Below are 12604 nucleotides of genomic sequence, written 5' to 3'. Positions count from 1 at the left end.
AGAAATAGGTGTAAGGGTAATATGGGTAGTTTGCTAATCAAATATATGTATTTGGATTAGATTAGCCCCTAATGTCATGAGAATCAAGTATTCAACGTTTTGAGGGTTATTTTTACGAACCCAACGTTTGGTGTCCTATAATTACGAAACGCGTCGTTTGGATTGTCAAAACTGCAATTTTCTCGTTACCAACACAGCAACACTGCCTCTACTCTGGAACTTTGGGCCGGTCTGGTTTTAATTAGAGCAAATTTTACGAAAGATAGTTTAACCAAATTGTTGTAAAACTACGTATCTAAATATATATATATATATATATACATACATATATATATATATATATGTTTTACAAGACTATATATTCAAATTTAATGCATTGCGTCACCAAGCGACGCAACAACGATACTCGCAAGCTTGGATTGTGGTCGCGTTAATAAATGGAGACGCATATTAATCATCATTACATAAATCCATGGTTTTTAACGGTACTGAAAGTGAAGATCAAACAGAACCAAAAGAAACACATTACATGATCCACACACTACAAAGTTTGAAGGAGATGATTGACCATTTTCGCTAGCTGCCTCCAGTTGCTACACCCTGCAGACAAGAAGGAACCAAATTATATTACCATACACCAAGCTTCTGTTTGGGAAATATTCACATAAACCACAGTGCACACAAGTTTTAAAATTATTTGTCTACTCCGTCCGGTTAAAAAAAATGTTGTTTTAGAATGTACGCAATTGACATAAGCTAACATTAACTGCAATTATTATTTCAAATATATGTTTTATAAGTATAAAAATGGCATAGCCAAGTTTGTTATCATTATCATATGTAAATCTGTGTAACTAGTTTTTTAAAATTATGTAAAATAAATTAGTCGTCAAAATCATGTCTTCTTGAATTGGAATGTCTGAAACAACCTTGTTTGAGATAAATTATTGACCGGATTTTAATGTGAATTATCTGCTTCATTATAGGAATAAATAAAACATTTTAAAAAAATAAGCATAACAAAGTAACAAACAAGTCGTCCAAGTAATACGGTAGAAGAAATTTTGTGAAAAAAAATATTTTCCAAAGCGTGGAGCGAATGAACCGTTTCAATAGTCCGGTGAATATTCTGAAAAGAATAAAGCCAGCGTATCCAATATTGAAAAATCTAAATTAATGCTGGGGACGAACATGTATTGCATCTTGCAGTTCACTTCAAGCAAATTAAATATCTAGGTCCAGACACGAGGAAATCATGTGGCAGCAAGCAGTATACCTTGATCACTAACAGCGTCAGATGCAGCAAACAATATCACTAAGCTGAATCGCCTGCAAGAAGCACCAAGGAAGATGTTACTTTACACAAGAGATCTGTCACATTCTGTAATACAAAACATAAGAGCTGGGCTCACTCACCAGAACCGCCATGGAACAGCTGTGCTGTCGTCGTCTCTGCCACCTGTTCCAGCGCCTCATCAATTTCGTGCTCCATGAATAGCCCAGTGTAGGCTCTGTCATTTTGTATCAGCCAGTTCATCTTACTGATTGTTACTCTCATTGTCCCCGGGAAATCGGCGGTAGGGGATTTGCAAACGCTTAGTATCATCTTGAGCATTTGTGCATATGTATACTTTGTAAGGTTGGCACTCTCGAGAGCTTTATCAAAATCGTTGGCTTCCATGGAGTGGCAGATCTGCAGGCCGAGATCAATAAAGCTCTCTAGTAGTTTTGCACCTTCAGCTCTCAGGCCCTAGTTGTACACATCACCAATTATGAAGTGAGTTTAATCAAGAAATTATGTGGGTATCTATCTGTTTTAATTGTGGGAAATTATGTATATATCACAAATTTTGAAGTGAGTTTAATCAAGAAGCTATGTGGGTATCTGTTCTAATTTTGGGAAGCTATATGGAATAGGAGCTTATTACTCGTACATCAGAAGGTTGCCCATCAGGGAGTTCAGGATCATCTAACTTCTGAACTTCAACTTTGATTGCTTCCAATACCTGAAATGATATTAGTTGAGAGCATAAATTACTGTAAAATCTTCTATTTTAGTATAGATTGACATCAGAATACATAAGATGCACTTTTCTTTTAGCACAAATGGAATTGGAATGCATAACAGAAGACAAATAATAGATAGTTGGAAAATTTAGTATCGCATTTACCTTTGGCAGAGAGCCGTCGACTACTTTCTTGAGTTTATTGGCATAAAGTGAGCCTGAATACGTCCTCAGATGTTTAAACAGATGTGCAACCATGCTTCTTTTCTCCATGGAAGCATCAGAGAGCATGCTCTCAAGCACTACTTCAAGATCAATTTCTTCCAGGATGGTTTCCTTATTGTTTTCACTCCCTGCACTGACCAGAACTAATGCCAGCATGGCTGTGTTTGCAAGTTCGGCTCCATGATTGAAATCTTGACCAATATCATTGGGCCTTGGATGAATTGATGAAACAAGCTTTCTGATGATCTGGCATGAACCTCCAATCATTTCTCTGGCAGTCTCATGCATTGCTAAGCAAGAAAGGATTTTTACAGAATGAAGAAATAAAATACTCTGCTCATCATGCTGATCTAGGATGTATCTGATGTTAGTCACAATCTCAACATTCTTGGAAATGGTGCTTCTAAGAGCCTCCCCAGTCTCACCGGTAGTGCTAATTAGCTTCTGCAAGACGTTGAGTGAGGCCTCAACTATCTCATCTTGCCTTGTATTATTCTCAGTCTCACCCTCATCTCTGAACTTCACCAGTCCTACAATTTTCGACAAAAGGACATCGGCTTCAGCCACAGGCCTGCAGTTATCTTGATTGTCTGTGAGCCTCTCCAGAATTTTGACACCATACCAGGTGAGCTCCACACTGTCTCTGTCATGGGTGGCACTGCATCCTGACAATAGTAGTGAGGATATAAGATGTGGCATTGCAGGAAAATTCTCCATTAGGACGTATGGAGCAAGCTCAAGCACTATGGATGCAGCATGGCCTCTAGTTTCTTCCTCCACTGGGCTCTTCACATCTAGCCCCAACATGCTCACTACTTTCTCCAGTGTCTCAGTGGAAGATCGAATGCTTGTCAGTGCCCTCCCTGTGTACTTCTTCCCAGTGCTCCGGTAACTGCGATGAACACCAGCTACTAACAACTGCTTTGTGTTCATCTCCCATCTTATGATGTAGTCAAGAAGGAGAGCTCCTTCCAGCTGGTCATCAGTTGAGTCAGATCGTACCATGTCCATTGCAAAGGTGACCAAATCCATCTCGAGGGCTTGTCGGATGGTAGAGTTACTGATGAACGCCCATAATTTTTTGTTTGTGTAGTAAGAAACTTCAACATTGCCCCACCCAAGTAAACTGTATTCAGAAAGGACTCTCCTTACCAATGGATCCAGCCGAAGCCCAAGTGCAGGAATCAGCATGTAGGATGAGATGCTTTGGGCGAATACCAAGCCGTAGAAGATGTTAAGTGACCCCCTGATGTTCTTGTGGTCGTCTCTTCCTTGGTTTGTCTGATCAACGTAGTCTTGTCGCACTAATCGTGTCAGAGAAATCGACAAGCATATGCAGACAGACAAGACCTCCAAGGATGCAACAACTACCTGATACAATGTCATTTTGACGTTGCGTTCAGGGCACAACATGTACTTGAAGGCACTAAGTTTTTGCTTTAGCCTTGCGCATTTGCCTGATTCTTGGCTGCGCGTCGCTTCATTCTTCGCGTTCTTCCACCAACTTCTCTTTCCAAGGGAGAAATGTTTCTTACCGTGCAGAAACTGGAGTGGTATGCGAAGGAAGATCCTATCCTCAGGTTTCTGGTTATACCCGAAAACCCTACCAATTAAAAATTATGCTTAAAACATGAGATTAGGCCAGGAAAGCCAGCAGCAATATTTTGCTAGGATATGTTCTAATTGAATTTTCAGATGACTTAGAAAAATATTTCTTTATTATACTACTAACTACCATATTTTTTCTGTAATTTTTCATGGACCCAGATTTTAAAAATAATTGAATTTTATTGGACTTTTAGATTACATCTGATTCTACATGTACAATTGTGTTATTTTATATAATATATTTAAGTCAACCAAAATAATGTGTAATAGATTAAGTTCTAGCTTCATTTTCTATTGAGATTTACTCCGGTCCAACAAAAAAGTACCTCGAGGTACCAGTACCTCGAGGTACCACGGTACTAAATTGTTTTTCACCATTGGACCTAGCTGAGCAAGATATGCATTGTTAGCTCCAATGATCAGAAATGATTTGGTGCCGCGAGATACCGGTATCTCGAGATATTTTTTGTTAGGCTCAAGCAAATCTCTTTTGTATCGTATCTTACGTAAACTAGTCTTGAAATTAGAATTAGTTCGACATGCAACTTTTGTCTTCCGTAGATATGATCATCGTAAACAACAGAGTTTCAATCTACATTGCGATAATTTGAATCTACCACGAACAAATTAGTCATTAAGTTTCTTTCTTTTTCTCCAATTAATTGGGAATTTCTAGCCGTCCAGACAAATGTGTTATCTTTTTTTATCACAATTAATATATGTATTTATAGATGTGAGTGCACACTTTAATGTGAGTGTGTGTGCATTACAAATATCTATATTTGTACTATGTTGCCCATGTTGGCGCTACCCACCTAGTGCATAGTGGCCACTAATGCCACACACACCTACCATGTGATCTTCACCTCAAATATCCGTGATGTGGTTCTAGAGATATAGCAAGTTTTATAGTCCATCTATCTTAAAATAGAATTAGATTTAATACGTGCTTCCTCCGTAAAAAACAATTTTTAGAAATGAATCTAGATAAGAATTTTTAGAAATGAATCTAGATAAGTTCTACGTATAAATTTGTAACATGCTTGAAATGAGTAAAATTTTTACAAAAATATTTTAAGTTATCGCTCTTTGTTTTTTTGAGCTGGAGCATTTTAAAACTCTCTTTTTTTTTCTCCTTTTTACGTTCCGATCATCGCCATTGATAAGCCCACCAACAAATTCATTTCTTTCGTAACTGTCTGTCTTCAAGTTCTTGCTATAAAATTCTGGTAATCATAAATATTGTTATTTAAAGTCGTGCCAATATCCAGATATACCAGTCTCATTTATTTAATTTCATTATATTTAATTACTATCCAAAGTTTCCATATTAAATCTTTACTTAAACTACTCCTATCCAAATTTCAAAATCTCCATAATCATCTTCTATCCAAAGATATACGAAATATCTTAAATGTTGCAAACCCGTCTCAAATTAAAACTCCTGACCTGTGTATTCGGAAATTGCGTCAATCTTGCACAAATCGATGTTTCGTTTCTCCACCTAAATTTCCTCCGAAACTTCTAAATATTTTTCTTCTCAGTTCAGGGCTGAAATTTGTCCAGCCCATCTCCTCAGCCCATCTTCTTAGTTCTCAGTTATGGCCTAAAAGTTTGCTTTTTTCAAGTGATTGGTGGTATAAAGGAATAAGTCCACTTCAGGTCCCTCAACTTATCGTTCAGTCTGTTTTTCGTCCTTCGACCATAAAACCGAATACAACTGGTCCCTGAACTATCAAAACCGGTGTAAAAGAGGTTTTGAAGGCGATTTTGGCTGACTTAGCGCTTTTGACTAGGTCTCTGTCCTACGTGGCATTGAGATAATACTTACGTGGCAATTATATGGCTAGTAGGAATGACATGTGAGGTCCACGTGGGTCCCACCATATTTATTTCTTTTGGGTCGCTGACTGTGGGCCCATGTGGGCCTGCCAATTTTAAATTTTTTTTGCAGCTGACAAGTGGGCCCACTGTTTTTTGGATATATATTTGGCACGTAAGCGTCATGTCAATTCCACGTGGGACGGAGACCTAGTCAAACTAGCCACGTAGGGGCCAAGTCAGCCAAAACAGCCTACAAAACTGCCGAGGGACCTCTTTTGCACCGGTTTTGATAGTTCAGGGACCGGTTGTATCTAGTTTTACGCTCCAAGGACGAAAAATAGACTGGACGATAAGTTGAGGGACCTCAAGTGAACTTATTCCTAGTATAAATGGCCATAAGGCCTGAGACCCGACGAGACCCAGCCCCTAGCACGACCATTTGGCCCGGCCAAGCACGACATGACACGGGTCCATGCCAGCTTGGCCTTACAGTTGCATCATGCCTAGGCCAATGTCTTGGCATGATGGGCCGGGCCAGCCCGATCCAATTAGAAGGGAAGAAAAAAATTATTAAGAGATCTTAAAGAGACTTAATTCATTTGTATAAGGCTTAGTCCAAAAAGAAAAGGTATGCAAAATAGACTTTTTTTAGCCATACAAGACATGACCCAAAAAAATAAAAAAATAGACTTATTCACATAGCCCAAAGAGACGAGGGAGAAATTATAGACTTATTTAGTGAATAAGCACGATGAGACATCGTGTCTTTGGAATGGCACGACATGGTCTCATGGGCCAGCACGGCATGGCCTGGTGTATTTATTGGCCCTTGCCGGTTCGACGGATTTTGGCACATGCCGATTGTGCCTAAGCCATGCCAGGCCAGACATCCCATCTGGCCATCTATAATTGGTGGTCTGCTTTCCCTTACGAGTACGTGGAAATGGAGATTCCTGCAGGCAGGCCCGGGTGGTACACCTGCTTGGACAAAACTACTGCATCCGTTTCATAATGTAAGATGTTTGACTTTTTATGTTACAACGTTTGACTATTCGTCTTATTTAAAAATTTAGTATAAATATAAAAATAACAAGTCATATTTAAAGTTTTTTTTATAATAAAGTAAGTCACAAGCAAAATAAATGATATTTCTATAATTTTTAAATAAGAGGAATGATCAAACTTTGTAAGAAAAAAAGTCAAACATCTTACACGTGAGTATCTTAGTCCAGGCACATTGAGGATTGAGGTTGCCTCCTGCCATAGGCCTTTTTTAGGCGGTCTAGTTAAGCGACGGAACTGATAAAATTATTTTTCCATGTAATCTGCAACACGATTGATTGGAAAACTATACTATCATAGGTGGCCTCGTTAGACGGCGGATAGCCATATTAGATGGCCACACTTGGTAAAATTTTTTATGTCTCTTATTTTGAATTTTACAATGTTGCTGTAATTTGATTTTTAAAAAGGATTTCTAGTTGCACCATACTATAAGGCTGACATATTTTAAATAAATATACTGTCATATAATTGAACAAATACTTTAAAACCACAGAAACAAAGTCGTATAAACATATATTGCCATAATATTTGACTACGCATATGAACATATATAAACAATTAAATAGTCGATATAAGAGGGAATAGTCTCCTATTATGCTTCCTACACTGTTGTCTGCGTCACTTTTTTTTTCTCTTTTTAAAGGGGTTCGTGGTTGTTCCACGTGCACATGACATGAAAGTTGAATGACATTTGCATCAATCATAATCCGATCAGGAAACCTACAATGATTTTAAGTCCTTTTAGTCAGTAACTTAAAAAGATAAGCTTAGGTGGTGTTTAGATTGAGAAAATTTTTGGGAGAAGTGTCACGTCAAATGTTTGACCGTATGTCGGAAAGGGTTTTCGGACAGAACGAAAAAACGAATTTCACGGCTAGCCTAAAAACCGCGAGACAAATTTTTGAGCCTAATTAATCCGTCATTAGCACATGTTGGTTAGTGTAGCACTTATGGCTAATAATGGGCTAATTAGGCTCAAAAGATTCGTCTCAAGATTTCTTTCATAACTGTGTAGTTAGTTTTTTTGATTCATCTACGTTTAATGCTTTATTTAGGTGTCTAAAAATTTGATGTGATGTTTTTGGAGAAAAATTTTGGGAACTAAACAAGGCCTTAGTGCAGCAAACACAAACTGAGCCTAACATAAGTTACAAAGAAATGGGCAATGCTTCGGTTATTACTTGTAGTATAATATTGCCAGTAAAACTAATCTTGGCTATTGATTTAAAAAGGGTATTTTTGTACTTTGATTAATATTAGATTTGTATTTATTATTTTTTTATCACATTATGCGGGCAAGACTCACTATCACAGTAAAAAGACGATATTGCCCTCTCAGAATTGTACTACATCTAAAATTGCTGGTAGTATAATTTAATCATAACCGTTCAAAAAAATTAGATCAGTGATCTGGATTAAATTATACTACAATTAATATGCACCGGAGTCGGCCTCTACAAAATAGACTTGTTGATAACTTAATTTGGAGAGTGTATATATACACACACACCCAAAACGGAGTTAATTTGGGGACAAATTAAACTTATATAGAGATGCACCTGGATGCTTGAATGAAATTAAACTTATATAGAGATGCACCTGGATGCTTGAATGAAGACGATGACGGTGACGCGCCAGAAGTCGTCGGGCTTTATGAGGGTGGAAAATCCACCGAGCAGCACGACCGTGGCCCAGACGAACGCCAGCGTCCCGAATCCGTTCATCAGCTTGAACAACACCGCGAACCAGAAGATGGTCTTGTTCAGCTTCTCTTCCGGCCGCGGGATAGTGCCGTCGCCTGCTTCCGTCTCGTCATCCGTGCCTACTGCTGCTGCACGCCTTGGTGCCGCCGCTCGCCGGATTATTGATCCTCCGGTGCTCGCCGGCATATTATTCCTTCTACGGCCGCCGGACTCTGCCATCGCTAGCTATCTAGCAGCTTATTAATTAACTACACTTCAAGACTTGCACTTAAGATCGATCAATCTCGAGATCTCCTGCCAAGAACTACACATCATGCATGCCTTACCATCTTATTTAAGGAGGTCACTCTCTCTCAGAGATTCTCTCGTCTACAGCTTGTATCTAGGATTAATTAACGCATGCAATGCAACCATGCATGCATGAATGTGCTAGCTTTTTCTCACGGAAATAAATTAAGAAAAGACGACGTACGTACGTCCTGGATAGGCGACAGGGTATATGATATGATAGGTCCTCTTTAACAATTTGAAATAAACAAGACCCTGTTGCACAATGTGTTACATGTTCTCTTACAAGAAGGTATTGCCAGGAAATTTGACCACTTCAAAAGTTGTAGCATATATCCGCACGACAAATATTTGGCCCTGAGCTCCTGTCCAAAGTCATCCTTAGCACCGAACTAAACACTCGCTAAAAGGGTATGGGTCTTTTTCCATAAGAAAGTATCTCTAGTGCAGTGGTTGGCTCACCTGTAATAGGTCATAGAGCATCTCCAAGAGATTACCAAAAATTGATTTTAAAAATTGCTATACTGGGAGTTGTCATAATTATATTTCTAAATCTTTTTCAACTCCAGCTGTGCTCCTATATTTAGATTCTTGAATTTAGTTAGTTTGTCAAGGAGGCATGACTCCTAAAAATTTTCCCAACTCCAACGGCACCTAGACAGAGGCGGCGTTCTGGACTGTGACGGTGCCCTCAGAGGGAAAGAAGGCTGGGCACGTGCAGAGGCAACCGAATGATGTATGGGAAGAAGGTTAGCAGCGGGCAGAGGCGGCTAGACATTGTCAGGGACGGAGTAAGAGCGTGAGAAAGGAAAACGTGTGTGTTGAGAAAGAACAAAGACGCACGAAAGATGATTTTTTTACCGGTTGGAGCAATTGGGATTACAAAAACACCTCTAACTTTGACTCATTTTTGGGTCTATATTAAGAGCAACTTAAAATTAAGAGTATGTATTAGCCTATTGGGGGCTGTTATAGATCACTTTTTAGGCTAATTTTCTAAATGTAAGTTTTGGGAGCCCAAAAATAGCCACTCTTGGAAGTGCCCTTAGCCCATCCTAGTTTTGCCTTTTCCATAGAAAAATCAAATGTCATATTTATAAATAAAAAATAATTAATAAATAAAATTTTTATATTTGTGTTGTTAACGACATAAAACCAAAGACTGAAAACAAGGTATGATTAAAAACCCAAAATTAAACTCTAAATTTACTGTCAAAAATTTAGATTTAGGCTTATTAGCATAGGTAGGAGCGAAAAGATAAGACTGATTGAGTGAGCTCCCACAACAACACCTTTCATTATTTTTCCTCTTGACTACTAACTCTTTTATTTTTTAAGGAAAATGGCACGCATTGTTTATAAAGTGTTTTTATTTTAAACTTAAACTATAAAGTTAAATTTATTTTCAAGTTTATGTTCATTTTATACTAAATTATAATATTTATCTCAATATCTATAAATCGGTGTCCTTAGGTGAAAATTTGAAAAGAACATACAATATGCTTCTTTTCCTAAAAAAAACATGTTTTTTTCCTTGAAAATAGGCTTGTGGCTTGGAAATGGATTCTACTCGCTAAAGGGGATATCCCCTCGTATATATTTTCTCTCAAATTCATTGTAAATGGTTATGAAGAAAGTCTTTTACAATGTAACAATATAGTTTAGTGACATCTATCACTCCACATAAATAAATTCAAATTCGATCTAGAAATTGACATAAAATGATAAATTTAGGTGTGAACGTCGGCGTTTTCGATAATTGCATTTAGCATGCTATCGTCTCGATAATTATCATGCTATCGTCTCCCAGCGGATCGGCGGTTTCACGAACCCTGAAGGGGAGCTGTCAGGAGGTTGTTGAACGTCGGCGTTTTCGAGACCACGCCCACACGGCTCACGTATGTCTTGGCACCTAAATTAGTACAAATGATTTATTTTGGGTATTTATACGTACATCAGTCCATGCTCGTGAGCCTAACTGAGCTCAAGGTGAGCCTGCCTAAGAGCTCATAGGTTTGGTAGGCCCAATTTGAGCTCAGCTCAAAGGTTTGAAAATTTTTTGAAAATGTGAAATTTTGAAGAAAAAAAGACAAAATATACTGAGTGGAGAGATGGTCTGGTTCAATCGAACCAAATTGAGTGTGTGTTGGCACGGCACACGAGGGACAAATTCGTTATTTTGACACGGTTACTCTCTCCTATTAGATCAGAAATAATAAAATAATAGATATGATATCCTCCAATAAATTACCAGTTTTGGGACTGTCCTCTAGCCCTATCACATTTTTGCCATATCTATCAACAAATTACACAGACTTTAAGTAACCTGTAGCAAAATGTTTCATCAACTTATCATTGTTTGGCCACCTAAACAACTATTCAGTACAGACATCAGTACATCGGTTTCGACACACGTCCGAACCCATGCCATATTTTTGCTCGACAGAAAGTCATAAATGGCTTAAAAAGATAGTTGGTAGTCCAAACAGTAAAATTGTTCCATTCAAAGTGAAAAAGATATTTTTGAATGGTCCAAAGTAAAATTATAACAATTAATGATGGTGAAAACAGTGATTTACTCCTATTTAAAATTGTAACTAGAGTAGACGAAACGGATGGTTTAGTCATCACGGTTACCGCAATAGCCACGATTATCATGGTGAGAAACCGTCCAAAACCAAGATAGTCGCGTTTTGTCGGGCGTCGGCTTCATACATGTAATTGTGCAATAATTTTAGAGGTTATGTATTGGTAATAAAGAATCAAGAAATAATCAAGTAGGTTGCTTATGGTGTCGCTGTCCAGGGACACCTAACAATGACCAGAGGTAGTCATAGAAAACAATAATGGTCAAGTTCTTTTGGTACTCTTAGGGCATCAGCAATGTTTATGTTCTTGGTGAAAATAAGGTAGGTTCCACCATACACTATTGTTATTGGCACAATGGTTAAAACAAAAAGGATATTAAGATGGGTCCCACATCTATGTATGAAATCTAACTTTTATCACTAACAAATAAACTAGTTGTCATGTGCATGTGTTTACTTTATTATTTTATTCCTTAAGGTCAACCTCTAAGCTTAAGGATACTTTCTGTTCACAACAAATATTGCTAGCTATTCTCATTCTTATGTCACATTATGGTTGCCCTTATGTCGGAGCAGTGGGGAATCCACCGAGCATCACAACAGTGGCCTAGTAAAAGCAACTACAACCAAAGAAGCTCGTTTGCTAACATGTCCTTCCGACGGTTGGAAAGCCTTGTTGCCAGCGTGTGATATTTGTGATGGTCCCTCATCTATGGTTAGGGCACCAACGATGCATCACCGCGTTGAGTTGTCTCATCGGTCTAAGTAGGAAAAATATTTATATATGCGAGAGCAGTGGTGAGACTGAGTTGCTTCTGCAAGACTGTTGCGTCTTCTGTAGGGCACATGTTCCTCGTTAGATTTTATAGAATCCATGACTGGAGGCACACATCGGAAGATGAACGTAGTCTTACCTTGCGCTTGCATGATCTTTTGCTCCACCGAACTCTACCCATCAGGAGGATGGAGCTATCAATCACGTGTTTTTAGGTACAAACCGTGGAGATATAAACAATAGTTACCTTCTCTTACGTGATTATCACCCCAAGCCGCGCAGTTTTGAAACTTCTTCAGCTGGAGGCGGCTAATCTAGAGGCGGCAGTTGACGGCTGCTTCGTGGGAAGAAATGGGGAAAGGGAGGGGGAGAGAGATTGTGGACTATTTGGCCGGCGGTGTACACAGGGAGGGTGTTATTCTCTCTAGTGAACCGAGTTGGGCCAGATGCACAGTGCAAAAAAATCATTTTTTACCAATTAACTCATCACACGTTGCCTTTTTTTCAAATTTATGTCTGATT

At 38.5% G+C, this 12604-nt stretch overlaps 1 long non-coding RNA gene and 1 pseudogene across 1 annotated transcript; both read right to left on the bottom strand.

Moving 5' to 3' along the window:
* Positions 1 to 432: 432 nt before the first annotated feature.
* LOC107305104 lies at positions 433 to 1503 on the bottom strand. The gene is made up of 3 exons (XR_001551192.1): positions 1417 to 1503; positions 1277 to 1329; positions 433 to 600 (listed from the first exon to the last, which is right to left on the bottom strand). It is a non-coding gene; the product is annotated as an uncharacterized LOC107305104 (long non-coding RNA).
* Positions 1504 to 1514: 11 nt separating this feature from the next.
* LOC102720833 lies at positions 1515 to 8650 on the bottom strand (annotated as a pseudogene).
* Between the last annotated feature and the right edge of the window lie 3954 nt (positions 8651 to 12604).

The sequence above is a fragment of the Oryza brachyantha genome, chromosome 1 (genome assembly GCF_000231095.2).
Source record: "Oryza brachyantha chromosome 1, ObraRS2, whole genome shotgun sequence".
In the NCBI taxonomy this organism is placed as follows: domain Eukaryota; kingdom Viridiplantae; phylum Streptophyta; class Magnoliopsida; order Poales; family Poaceae; genus Oryza; species Oryza brachyantha.
This window is presented reverse-complemented; position numbering and strand designations above follow the sequence as displayed.